This window comes from Lagenorhynchus albirostris, chromosome 6, assembly GCF_949774975.1.
Source record: "Lagenorhynchus albirostris chromosome 6, mLagAlb1.1, whole genome shotgun sequence".
Classification (NCBI taxonomy): Eukaryota; Metazoa; Chordata; class Mammalia; order Artiodactyla; family Delphinidae; genus Lagenorhynchus; species Lagenorhynchus albirostris.
In genome coordinates, this window is record NC_083100.1 from 67266507 (window position 1) to 67279240 (window position 12734).

Genomic DNA, 12734 nt, shown 5'->3' on the forward strand with positions numbered 1-12734 from the left:
TGTGCCATTTCATATTCTCTCTATTGGTGTATGAGAGTTCTAGTTGCTCCATAGCTTCACCAACACCGAGTAAGCTTGGCCTTTTTAATTTTAGCCATGAGTGATATAGTGGCATCTTATTGTGATTTTAATTTACCTAATGACTGTCATGTGCTTCTTTGACATCCTTATATCCTCTTTGGTGAAGTGACTATGCAGATATTTTGCTCCCCTCTTATATTGGATTGTTTTCTTATTATTGAATTTTGAAAATTACACACACACACACACACACACACACACACACACACACACACACACACACACACACACACACTTTGGATACAAATCCTGTAACAGAAATGTGATTTGCAAATATTTTCTCCCTTCTGTGGCTGCTTTTTTATTCTCTTGGTGATGTCTTTGAAGGAATGTTCTTAATTTTGATGAAGTCCAGTTTATCAATTTTACCGTTCATGGTTCATGGATTTTTGCCTAGGTCAAGGCTACAGAATTTTTCCTATGCTTCCTTCTGGAAGATTTTTGGGTTTAGGTTTTACATTTAGGTCCATGATCCATTTTGAGTAAAAATATTTATATGGTGAAAGATCTGGATCAATGCTCATCTTTTTGGATATGAATATTCAGTTGTCTCAGTACTTTTGTTGAGAACACTATTCTTTCTGCACCAGATTGCCTTTGCACCTTTTTCAAAAATCAATTGATCATATATATGCATGGATCTATTTCTGGACTGTCCATCTATTGATATTTTTAAAGCTGTGTTATATTTTATAACCTTTTAATTCTCAAAGCAGTTTGCTGAGCGCCATTCCATCAGTCTCCTCCTTCCCTGTAGCTCAAGTAGACAATTCAGTTTAATTTTCTCTTTCAGTGAAATTTAGCCAAGGTGAATTTAGCCAGTGATATAAAATGGATCTAATGCCTCTCTCTACCCTTTGATAGTTTTGTTTCCTATTTTTAATTTTTATTTGGTTTGTGCTTTTTTTGGGTGGGGGGGCGGTGTGTGTGTGAGATGAAAATACCTTGACAGACTGTTTTCTGTTGCGTACAAACCTATCGAAATTGGCACAAATCATCAAATTGCTCATGGTGGGGTGGGGAGTGGCAGTGGAAGAATCAAAGGAAGAACCTAAAATAAACACAAACCCTTTCTAAAGGATTCCTGCTAATGAATGTGTCCATTCCTAAATTATAGCTAATATTTCTCTATCCTCTGCCATATCACAGAAGGAAAATGTTCACTTTTGCTTTAGACATTCTTGAAAGCAGAGGCAGGCCAGAAATCCCAGGACAAGATCCAACTGAGCCTGCTTGAGAACAGGGCTTTCTCAGGTAGGATTCCACTTGTAATCCCAGCTGTCAAACTGTGACAGTCTCAGAAGAGGAAAGAGCCGTTCTAAGGGAGGAGAGTGTGTGGCTAAGTGTGAGGCAGGGAAGGTGGTTATCAGCCCTTTAATAGGTCCAAGCTGATTGGTGAGCTCCTTGTTGATGCTAATGAGGCTATTTTTATACTGATAGCTATATTATTCCCAGCAATTGTCATGGTTACACGGACAAAAGGAGAAGGCGAATGATAAACTTTCTGAATAAAGGAGGTGGCATGAAATTGGAATCATTTAATCATTTATTCTAACAACAAAAACAGGTCCTTTCTAAGATGAGTTAATGAACTCTGTTTTACCCCTGAGACTATAATCCTCTACTGATATCAGTCTCCTCATCTGTTAAAATGAGGGGGTTGGACTAGATGATCTCTAAGGTCCCTTCCAGCGCTGAAAATTCTGTGATTCTATGATTACTTAATCTATTTCTCAGTGACTAGAGGTTTTGCATTTACTATATGTAGAAACAAAGGGGACTTTTAACTTGGAATATTTGGTTTTTATTTGCATCACAAGCTGTATTTCAACATAGAGAAGGAATGGAGATGTATGAGTTAAAGAAATGGGTCTCTAATATATTTTAGACCATGTATAGTAACCTGTCTATTTAGTGATGCATTGTGGGAGTAGGGCATGGAAGCATTAAAAAATCCTGCTAGTCCTGGTTAAAAGTGCAATTTCATATTCACGATAGGTAAGTTCTTCTCTCAAGAATAGCATGATATCTGTGTTAACTCTACTTCTCTTTCAAAATGGTTCTCACAGTTTGGCTGCATGCATCGAACTAAGAGGTAGATGTGTTCTTTACTTGCCATTTGTCACACTGTGCTGGACCAAACCAGGATGCTTCTCTCCCAAATTGAGCAGATCCTGTGAAGACACTAAAAGAATGTGTCAGAATGCTCCCAGACAGGAATCTGCAAGCATATTATTAAGGTTGTTATGTATCTGGGCCAAAAATGGGCAGGACTTCATTTTATTCCATCATGTTTTCATATCATAGAATCTATAGAGAACGATCATAATGCTGAAATCAGCTACCTGAAAGTGTTAGCTCATTAATCCCCTATTTTCATTCATAAAATACCTATATTTCTTCCAGTCTATATGAACTATTTTAGGAGAAAAGCCAAAAAGTTTAGAGTCTATGTATACAGTTTTAGTCTTAGCATAGAGAACCTCTGTAGCCCTGTCCTCAAGGAACTTACAGTTTTCTTGGAGAGAGAAGACCTGATTAGTGGTGCATGATAATGAGTGCCCTTGGGGGGCAGGGATGGGGAGGGAGAGAGGACTTTGTGTAATGTGTAATGTTCACACTTTAGGTGCTTAATGCCACCCTATGTCAGGTACTGGGCATGGCACACACTGAAAAAAGATCGTATCATTTCTATTCTATGGATTAAAACACTGAGTCTCGGGATTAAAAAAAGAAACACAAAAACCATGGTTACACATCTAATAAACTTTTGATCTAGGGTTTGAATCCTGGTTCATCTGATGCCAAGGCTTGTCCTGTTTCCTCAGCACCAGGCATGGCAAACAGGTTTCATCTCACCTGCTCATGCTAAGCAAGTGATGGGACTAAGTGGAGTGTTGATTGAGAAAGTTTCTGAGTGTGCATCTGGGATCAGAGGGAAGTGCCTTGGTCTTTTGTGATGTAGCATGGATTCTCGAAATTTCCCATACTTGCCCTGGCACCTGCTGGCCAAATGAGTGGCACACACCTCAAATACTGAAGAATGAAAAGAGAAGAAAAGAAAGCTCAGCAGAGTCTGCATGTTCAGGGAAATTTTCTTAGAAAAGCTGGGAGATAAGCCAGCCTTGATAAATGGGTAGAATTTGGACAAGTGGTCAGAAAGCAAACGAGCACTCCAGAAAGTGTTTGAGAAGTGGAGCAACAAGTGAGCAGACCTTTAAGGCAAAGATTTTGTCATTTTTACGAAGCTGAGACACTTGCCTGCACGCCTGTGTTTACCGCGGGGCAATGGAATACAAGCAGATTGTTTAAACGGGTTCAAAGCCTTTTCACATTTACACTGCTTGAACAGTCTTTCTGTGTTTCATTAGTTGCCAGTAAGTTATCCCTTTGTTTCTGTGTTTGGTTTTATGGATTCTATTGTTGTAATGATGAGAGCACAGGGAAACCATGTAATGACAGGGGGAAGCACTCGCTGGAGGAAAGAAAAACCACTTTGAATCAGTGGGGCTCCCTGGCTACATCTGGGCACAATGCCAGCTTTTCTCTAGCTGAGGAACTTACCACAGAAACAGCTGGCAGTGGCTATTTCACCTGTAATAAAGACAACTCAGCACACTAATCAATGATTTAATAATTATATCAGTGAAACAGACTATTTGAATGGTTTCGGGGGATTCAAGCCCCCCTCTACAGTAGATGCTGGCTTTCAGAATGGCCTCGCCTTCTTCAACGGACTCAGAGCTTTCCCTCCAGTACTTTTATTTTAAGACTCTCCTGGTTACAACTTTTATACCAAAATATATTGGAACAGCATATACCCCTTAGACTTGTGTTTATAGACGCTTATGGAAGCGCCAGGAAATTCCAGTGAGTGAATAGAGCCTTTCCCTACTCTGTCTATCTAGGTTTGTAGAATCTGTCCCTGATGGCAGTACTGTCCCATTGGGGGTCGCAGAACATCTTTTCTTCAAACGAGCTGCTGTTTCCCGGGGTGCGTCACAGTTTGGTCTGGCTGGGGGTTTTGTCAGAGAGAGTATATATTAGGTTCCATTGCATTTTGGGTTTTCTTTACTCTCTCCTTCTTTCTCTTGTGAGGTGTTCTCAAACTCAGTCAAGGTTTTATCCAGTCATGAGTAGGGTTTCCTATAGAGGATCTGGATGACTTTTTCCTCCCCATTTACCACTGGTCAAATGAACAGATGCAATAAAATATAGGGACACTAAGTCTTGGCTCGTCCTGGCATGCATAGTAGACTACTGGCATGCAGGGTAGTGTGGGATGGCTGGTGGTCTCAGATGTTCTCATGATCACATTGCTGCCAGTCCCTCCTCAGGGAGTTTTCATAGCACTTTTTCTACCTTTTCTTTTTCGTGTCATACAAAGTGATTTAATTATCTGTCATCTAATTTCTCACATGTTAGTTCAACCTTGTAGATTTTAGGAATCTAAGCATTAATTATATTAGGTCCATTAGAATGAGGTCTTCCTTGGTGGTAAGCCTATCATGACATTTGGCTTTGATGAGGAAAAACAATAAGGGGTGTACATCATTGTGTACCCAGCCCTACTTGTAGGTAGGTATCCAGGATCTCAGACAGGGACTCAGATATATTCAAAACATAATTAGGACCTTCCCCCCACCGGCAAGTATAAACAGGCTTAGAATTTTATAAGGAATCTGCTCTGGGTCCCCTTCCCAAAGCCAGGTTCCAGTGATTTGTTAAAGATACCAAACTCCTGCAGTGCTGGGAACAGGCTGCCTGGCCCCAATTGCTGGTGATTCCCTTTACAGTTTGAGCATTTTTTGTTTGTTATATTCAACTGTGGACCCTAATGCCCAAGTAGAAATTTCCCACTCAACATTCTGATATGTATAATGGCCCCAGGCAAATTTTCATATCTGGAAGTATATTTGTGTTGTATTATTTAAAAAACACCCCTCTACTATCATTCTCCTCATCCCTGGTTTATCCTGGGTCCCATTAATTAAGGGCCTAATCTGTGAGAAGATTGTGTCACTTTTTAAAGTATATGCATTTTAATAGGTTTGCTTAAGGCCTGAAAAAGATTCAAGATGCAAAGGATCGAGTTGATAATGGTGGGATTTCAGGCAGTATGACAGGTATTGAGAGATATACTTTTGGCCAGAGGCCCTCCCTCACTCCATTCAAATTTCACAAAATAGACAGTTGTATACTCCATAAGCAAATGGGCGATACCTTTTTCTTCTTTTTTCCCTTCATAATTTTGACATAAGCTAGGCAGTGGAAAGCAGGTACTAGCTGGTAGTATCCATTATGTATGGGGGCCAATTTTATTAAGGATCTAGGAAATCCCTCCCTTGGTGGCATATTTAGAAAGTACTATTGGCATCCCGTCCCTCCGTGTTACCAGTGAATGACATGTCAATGTCTTGATGCCTGATCTTAATTATTCACTCTCTGCCATTTCCAGAGCCCTGAGATGGCTTTCGTCTGTGCTGACACATGGAATATAGCAAAGAGCATTAGTGGATTCCAAATATGACTACAAAAATAAAAATAGAAATTACATGTATATATTTATAAAAAACATATACATACATACACACCTCTCTACATATATATATGTATACAAATATATATATATGTAATTTTAACCTTTATATATATGTATAGGTTGATCATAAAACCAGTTTAGTGGCATCTAGCATATGTAGTAGGAGCATCTTCTTATTCATACATGTAAGAAACCACAGTGACTTCTCTTTCCTGACCATCTTCCAGAGAGCACACTGGAGTATTTAAATGTTATCTATTCATATTTATGCAATGTTTTCTATTACATAATTTGTAGAGCATTCTTTTGAGGATAAAATGAGGTGATAGATTTGATTGAAGATTATAAGTTGTAAACTGAAAAGTATATGTCATCATAAATTCAACTATGATGATTTTCATGTTATCCATTTGGTCTCAAGTTTTGGATTACAGCTTCCTAGGCATTAGGGCTAATGTTAGTTGGATTTTCACTGTGAGTGCCAGAATGGCACCATAATGAAAAAAGCTCAAACACAGTGAAGAGGAGGGAACAGTGAATGCCAAAGAGCTTGAGTTTTATTCCCAGCTCTCTGGTAACAGATCTCATGCCTTGGGCAAATCATTTAATCTCACTAGGTCTTTGTATCCTTATCTTTAAAGTGAAGGGGTGGATCAGCCACTATTCCATCCAGATCAAATTTTCAGGGATCCTTGGAAAAACTTTTTTTTATTATTATTATTTACTATATGAAGCCAATCAGGCAAAATTGCTACTACAAATTCTTCAACCACAAAAATTAGCCTTGGTCCAGGTCCCATAATATGATAGGTTGTAAAAATTTAACAAAACTGAAATGTTTTCCAGAAATTGTTTTAATGCCAAGAGGCTATTATCAGTTGAATTGCTGCCAGGATATTATTATGTATGGGAAGAACCAGTATAAAATAAGAACACAAACAAAAACAAAAGCTTGGAGGGAAATCTTTTGCTGCTCAGTGAATTTTTGTTGTCAGTCTGACTTGTCTGACTATAAAGCAGTAGTAAATAAAAGTTTTTTTTCTTTCTTTAAATTTTTCCTTTCCCTTCCTACCTTCCTTCCGGAGCCCTATTCCTGATAGGAAAATGGGGTCAGTAGAATCAATGTTCAAAGGTAATTTGGAGTGGTAGATATCTTTTCAGTTAGTTGTCAGAAGCCTTCTGAGAACCCTTTTTAGGCATTCTCAGCATTTGTGGAAGTTGAAAAGAATGTGACAGAAAGAAACTAGAGTGGGAAATGCATTTTAAACAGTCTCCTCCTAGGAAGCCATAGTTCTTTTACACTGCCCATATCATACACCTAAACTATGTCAACGTTCGGATTTTTCTCTGATAGGGTGATATTCTGTAAACAATTTACAACTTTTGTGATTTCTCCATTTTAAAACTGCCTTGATAAATTAACTGGATGAAACTAGTTGTAGAATAAACAGATGTATACATTTCCAAAGGTCTTAATAGTAAGGTGATATTTGAACAGTGAACTGAAGAAAGTAGGGAGCAAACCTCTCCTCCCATCTATGTTGGTGAAGAGCAGTCCAAGCTGAGAGGAGAGCATGTGCAAAGGCCAAGAGGCATTTCCTGAGGCATGAGAATGCCTGGTTGGAGGAAGAGCAAGGAGGCCAGAATGCCTGGTGACAATGAGGGAGGGATGGGGTAGCAGAGGATGATGTGAAAGATGAGAAGGGGCAGGCAGATCTTGTAGGACTTGATAGGCCATTGTAATGCATTTGGGACGTACTGGAGGATTTGGGCAGAGGAATGCCTTGAACCAAGAGATGCTGTAATGGAATATTTCTGGCAGTAAACAGAGAGGGACCTTAGGAGGTGATTAGAATAATCTAGGGGGTAGTTGATGGTACTTAGGAACAAGCTCTTAGTAGTGGAGGTGGTGAGAAATGGTCTGGATCTATTTTGACAGAGAGCAGGCAAAATCAGTTGGTGGGTAGGATAAGGGGTTTAAGAGAAAGAGGCACAGCCAAGATGACTCAGAGATCATGGCCTGAGATACTGAAACTGGGAAATTTTCATCAACTGAGATGGGAAGATCAGGAATTTGTGGGTATAAGTTTTTAATCCCTATACGGGAAAGAAATGTTTTGTAAACAGTTAATCAGTACACTTGTATTGGGTAGCTATTTTCCTTCAATTTAAATTTAAGAAAGGAGATTGAGAAATGGAAAAAAATCCAGCACTAGCCCATTCTATTGATTTTATCCATTCATTCATTCAGTTAATATGTACTATAATCCCTTACGCATTTAAAACTAGATTCTAGGTGCTGTGAGACATAGAAAAGTGTTCAAATGTGAATTATGCTATCAGAATGCATGTGATTTAATAGTGGTACCTGATAGAGGGTGAAAATGTGTGTCATTAGTACAAGTAAGGTGTCATGGTGTTTGGGTAGGCAAGAGTGATTATGAGGGGGTAACATGTGAGATTGCCTTGTAAATTGGTTGGTACTTTATATTCTAGGAGGAAAGTTGTTACATCACCAAAGCCAGAAAGGCTATGGAAGAGGGAAAGGATTTTTGAAAATTTATTAATGACTTTGTGAGATTGTTGAAGGTAATCTGAAAGAACAATCTAGATCAGCCTTTCTCAAGAAGTTTCGAGTATTATGCCCTAATGTTCATTACAAGTAATGAATTTACTAGAATGCAACTAGCCACGTACCATCCTTGGGAGAATTGAGAAAATTGTTCTGTGGTTGAAGAAAGCTGAGCGAGTCTGTATGGGTCCTAAATTCAAGGTTATATTTAATTAGTATGGAACATCTCAGCTTCTTGTCAAACTTTCATATCTAACCCAGAAAGCAAATAAGATGGGTGGTAGACCTGATGTCTGGCTGAGTTTGATATCAGGTAAGGGGCTACGCAGGTAAGTGAAAATAGCGAAAGAAATAAAAGAAATTTCTCTTACTCTTGAGAATTATATAATCTAACTGGGAGGATAAATACAAGGACAAGTAAATGAGAGTAGCTTTACAGCACCATCTTAATATTGCCCAGTGATATCATAGTCTGACTGTGGACAAAGGGTAGGATAGTAATTTGCAGTAAAGAATAATCAAGGTTGGCTGGGTTGAAGCAGAGAGCACATCCTTGAGGGTCTGAATCTTAAGAAAATATTGACAAGTCATTGATTAGTCCATTTTTAAAAATCAGCATTTGAGTGGGGATTTTATGAGCTAAACAATTGAGACTTTATAGGAATGCTGATATTCAGATCACTTTCCTTGATTTTCAGAATATATCTTCAGGCACAAAAATCTTTGCTTCACTCACATTTGTGCTTCTCAAGTCTGCTGGATTTTCCTCTCCCAAAGGCTGACATCTGTCTAATACTTGAGTTGTGAAAAATGTCCCCTTTGTTAGGCTCTTTTCATTGACAGTTATAAAATTTCCTTTTGGAGATCACTGAGTGCTGCCTTCACAAAAGGAACACTCTAATATGATGAAAACATTGAAGGAAATGCAAGCTCCCATCAAGACAAATTCCCCACCCCTAGTATGTGGATAAATGACTGATAACGCTTTTTCTCTTGGGATGGGGGACTTCGCAAGGGATTTTGAGGTACCACTGTTTGGACTTAGCAGGGTGCTTAAGCCTTAGAGCTCTCCATGCCAGTCTGGACACATCCTAAACACATCCAGAGGGCAGGAACTCACACTGTATTTTTCCAATACCCCTTTGTGTAATAAGTTGCCCAAACCAACGATTTATAATGGTAACATCTCGAGGTGAAATGTGAAAGGGCAGGCGCTGGTACAGGTGGAAGAGGAAAGGTTGTGATACTCTCTGAAGGCACGTTGAAGGAGGCTGGACTAACGTGACAGTGCCCATGTTACCTGAGTACAGCACACTGAAATATCCCATAAGTGATGCAGAGCATTTAATGAGTTGGGACTGAAAACTTTAATTAGCTTGTAGGGCTTTTATTATTTTATTTTTTGTTCATTATATTTTCTGCTCAGTCTCTGTGAATGTTCTGCATTTTCATCATCAAATGACTGGCTGGTTATTTTTGTCAAACAAGAAGCCTGAAACCATCAAGTCTGAGTGCAGAGACAGTCTGCCTGCTCTGTCAACAGGATGAAAGTGAGTCTCGGGCTTTTTTAATTACAAGGATAACATGTTCGCTCATCTAATAATGAAGACGGTTAGCAATTTTAAATTTTAATAATCAATTACTGAAAGTAATTCTCCATTAAACCACAAGAGAGCCATTATATCTCAAAAGATGGAACATGCTGTATGTAACAGTAGCAAATCTTCTATTTTTAAATATCATTAGGGAATATCTGATTGTTTCATTTCTCTGCATTTCTTTTACCTTTTTCCTCATGCAGACCATCTCATTTTCCGCAGGAAGACAGCACATGATCTTATAAATAATAAAAGAAAACCCTTGCAAGACTTGATCCAGGGGTGTGAAATATGTGCTAAGAATGTAATTTATTTCAGTCTGGCATATTTTGACTGAATAATAAGGAAGGTGACTAATTAATATTATACTATGCTGTGGGCAAGGCAGCACAGTGGGCTAATCCATGCTCCTTTCACCTCTGGAGACCCACATGCAAGCCTTAGAGGAGTCACAACTGCTGAACATGGTTTGGGGGAGGGGAGGGGAAGGCATCAGATGTCTTTTCCTGACTGTGGAGACCCCTGTCCATATTCTAAAACCACCCTGAGCATCAGATTCTGCTCTGAGGAGATGAGGGAAAAGACAAATGATTGCTACTTGACTATGGCAATTTGGCTGACTTATATGTCAAGGGGAGATAGCTCCGTGACAGCTCCAGCTGTCCTGCTCAAGCCTGGTTTAGCCAGCTCACATCCCGCTTAAATACTTGGAAATACATGGAGCAAAAGAAAAGGAGTGTGTGTGTGTGTGTGTGTGTGTGTGTGTGTGTGTGTGTGTGTGTGTGTGTGTGAGAGTGTGTGAATGTTTTCAGGTAGGAGACTGGATAAGGGTGGGAGCACAATAACGAGATGACCAGAAAACAGTGAATTATTTAGAATCAGATTAGCCCTAGGGCTCCACTAGAAGCAGTTGATTCCATTTTTGCAGTATCTGAAGCTCGAAGAGTAGAAAGATACTGTGCTTTATTTCTAAAGCATTTGATTAGCTTTCAGACAATGGGAAGAGGCCACTTTAAATCTAACCAGTGGCACTACACTGGGCACCACCCCGACCACATGGTCTGTGGGGTTGAGGGAACTTGACTGCCCTGAGTACCATAAGCACCGAGGCCAGAGATGAGGTTCTTGTCATCTTGATTGTTTTTCTGGTGGGAAATGTGCCCGTGTTTCTGAACTGCACTGGCCTTTCCAGGGAGCAGTCTCATGCTTCCCTCGGAAGGATTAAAGCAGAAACTCTTCCAAGCTAGGTAGGGCTGGGGTGGGTAACGGGGATTTCACGACACTGATACTTAAGCTGTAGTTCCTTTGTACTTGTTCACAGAAAACTTTAAGTTTCTGGATATTGGAGGGTTCCTGTTTCCCTCTCATTCTACTACTTGGACTTTACTCATCATTAGAGCCATTGCCAGAGGGAAGCTGGTTTGGTGGAGACAAGGGAATGTTGATTCTCAATTTAGGGAGTTCCCTGGGTAAAACTGAAAACTGATCCCAGTACATTGAAGAAAAAGGCTGACCGCTCCAGATTGGTAGGTGGTAGTTTCAATAAGCAAGAGTCTTGTCTTGAGTGGCTGCAAGATGAGTAGGTCTCTGCACCCACCTGCCAGAGTCCTAAGAGTTTATAGAGAGGCCTTAATGGGGTTCAGTCAGGTAGATGGTCTTATTTTCCCAAGGGTGCATCCTTGAAGTGTCTCTGAGTGCAGGAACGGTGGGCAGAATGTACATTCCAAGGATAAGGGAGGGAGTAAGGAGCTGTTGCTTCAGTTGCTGGAGACCAGTTCTTGGGTCACCCTGTGGTCATATCCTCTTTATGACCTCCTCCAACAAGGATATATGATCCACATTGGATAATTTTGGTCTTTGTTAGTGCATCTAAGAGGTGACTTAGGAGGATAAGAAGAAACTATCTGTTGAAGTTCAGGTTCTAATGTAAATTCCAGTTATCTAGTTATGACTATTCCATGTTCTACCTATCTACTGTTACTGTGTGCAACTGGGTGTGAGAATGATATATTTTTAAAACTTTGAGACATTTATTTACTTTCCCAGATCACCAATCATGGATTATTATGAGTGAACTGTCATGATTATGAGTGGCTACATCTTATATCTCCTCATAAAAACTTAGCCCTTTTGAGTGACTATAGCATCCTGTGAAGAATTTCAAGCTTTGGTTGTAGAGTTAAGAGCTCCTGGTTTCATAGCCCCATGCGCCCTCTTTGAAATGGCCTATATATTTTTTAACTGGGGCAGAAAAACCCATCACCACTGTATGACATAGACAGGTTTCAAGAACCAGAAATACTTCTGGCAATGACATCTGTAAATACTGTGAAATGAAATCCACATTAGTGGGCTAAGTTCTGCTTGATATCTTAGTGCATTTTTGTGTGTTCTTCCGTATCCCATTTTCTGTGGAAACAAATCTTATCCTTCAAAAGAGTACATAATAGGAAGTATTGTTTCTTTTATTTTAAATCTATATCTAGAAACAAATCACAGCTCCTTATGCTGTGGGTTAGTAAAGCTGCTATTTTGGGAGCATGTGTGTTACTTCTGCAATGGGTATAAAAATAAGGTGACCCAGGGCATGGAGAATCTAGCCTCATGCTGTCTGCTAACTTTGTTTGGGTTGCTTTAGATTGGTCCCTGGGGTTCATGCAGGTAACTGAGCAACTTACATTGGGTTCTCGGCTATTTGGTTTGGAGGTCAGGCTGTGGATTCCCTCCCCTAGGAATCTTTACTTCTTCAAAGTGGGAGAGAGTCAACTCTTAGTGGGCTCCCTAAGGAATATCTGATACTCCATAGATAGTTGGAGGGAAAGGGCAGTGCCAAACACCCCTTACATCCCCAGTGGTATTTGGGTTGTTCTCTAGAGGTGGAAAAAGTCATCCATGGCATCACCGAAGGCAGAATTCTATTCCATGGAGAAGGTGGCAAAGT

The 12734-nt window shown here is 39.8% G+C and overlaps 1 non-coding gene across 1 annotated transcript; it reads right to left on the bottom strand.

Annotated features, from left to right (window-relative positions):
- Positions 1-11892: 11892 nt before the first annotated feature.
- On the bottom strand, positions 11893-12021 carry LOC132522499 (small nucleolar RNA SNORA25). Its single transcript, XR_009541241.1, has one exon. It is a non-coding gene; the product is annotated as a small nucleolar RNA SNORA25 (small nucleolar RNA).
- Positions 12022-12734: the final 713 nt, after the last annotated feature.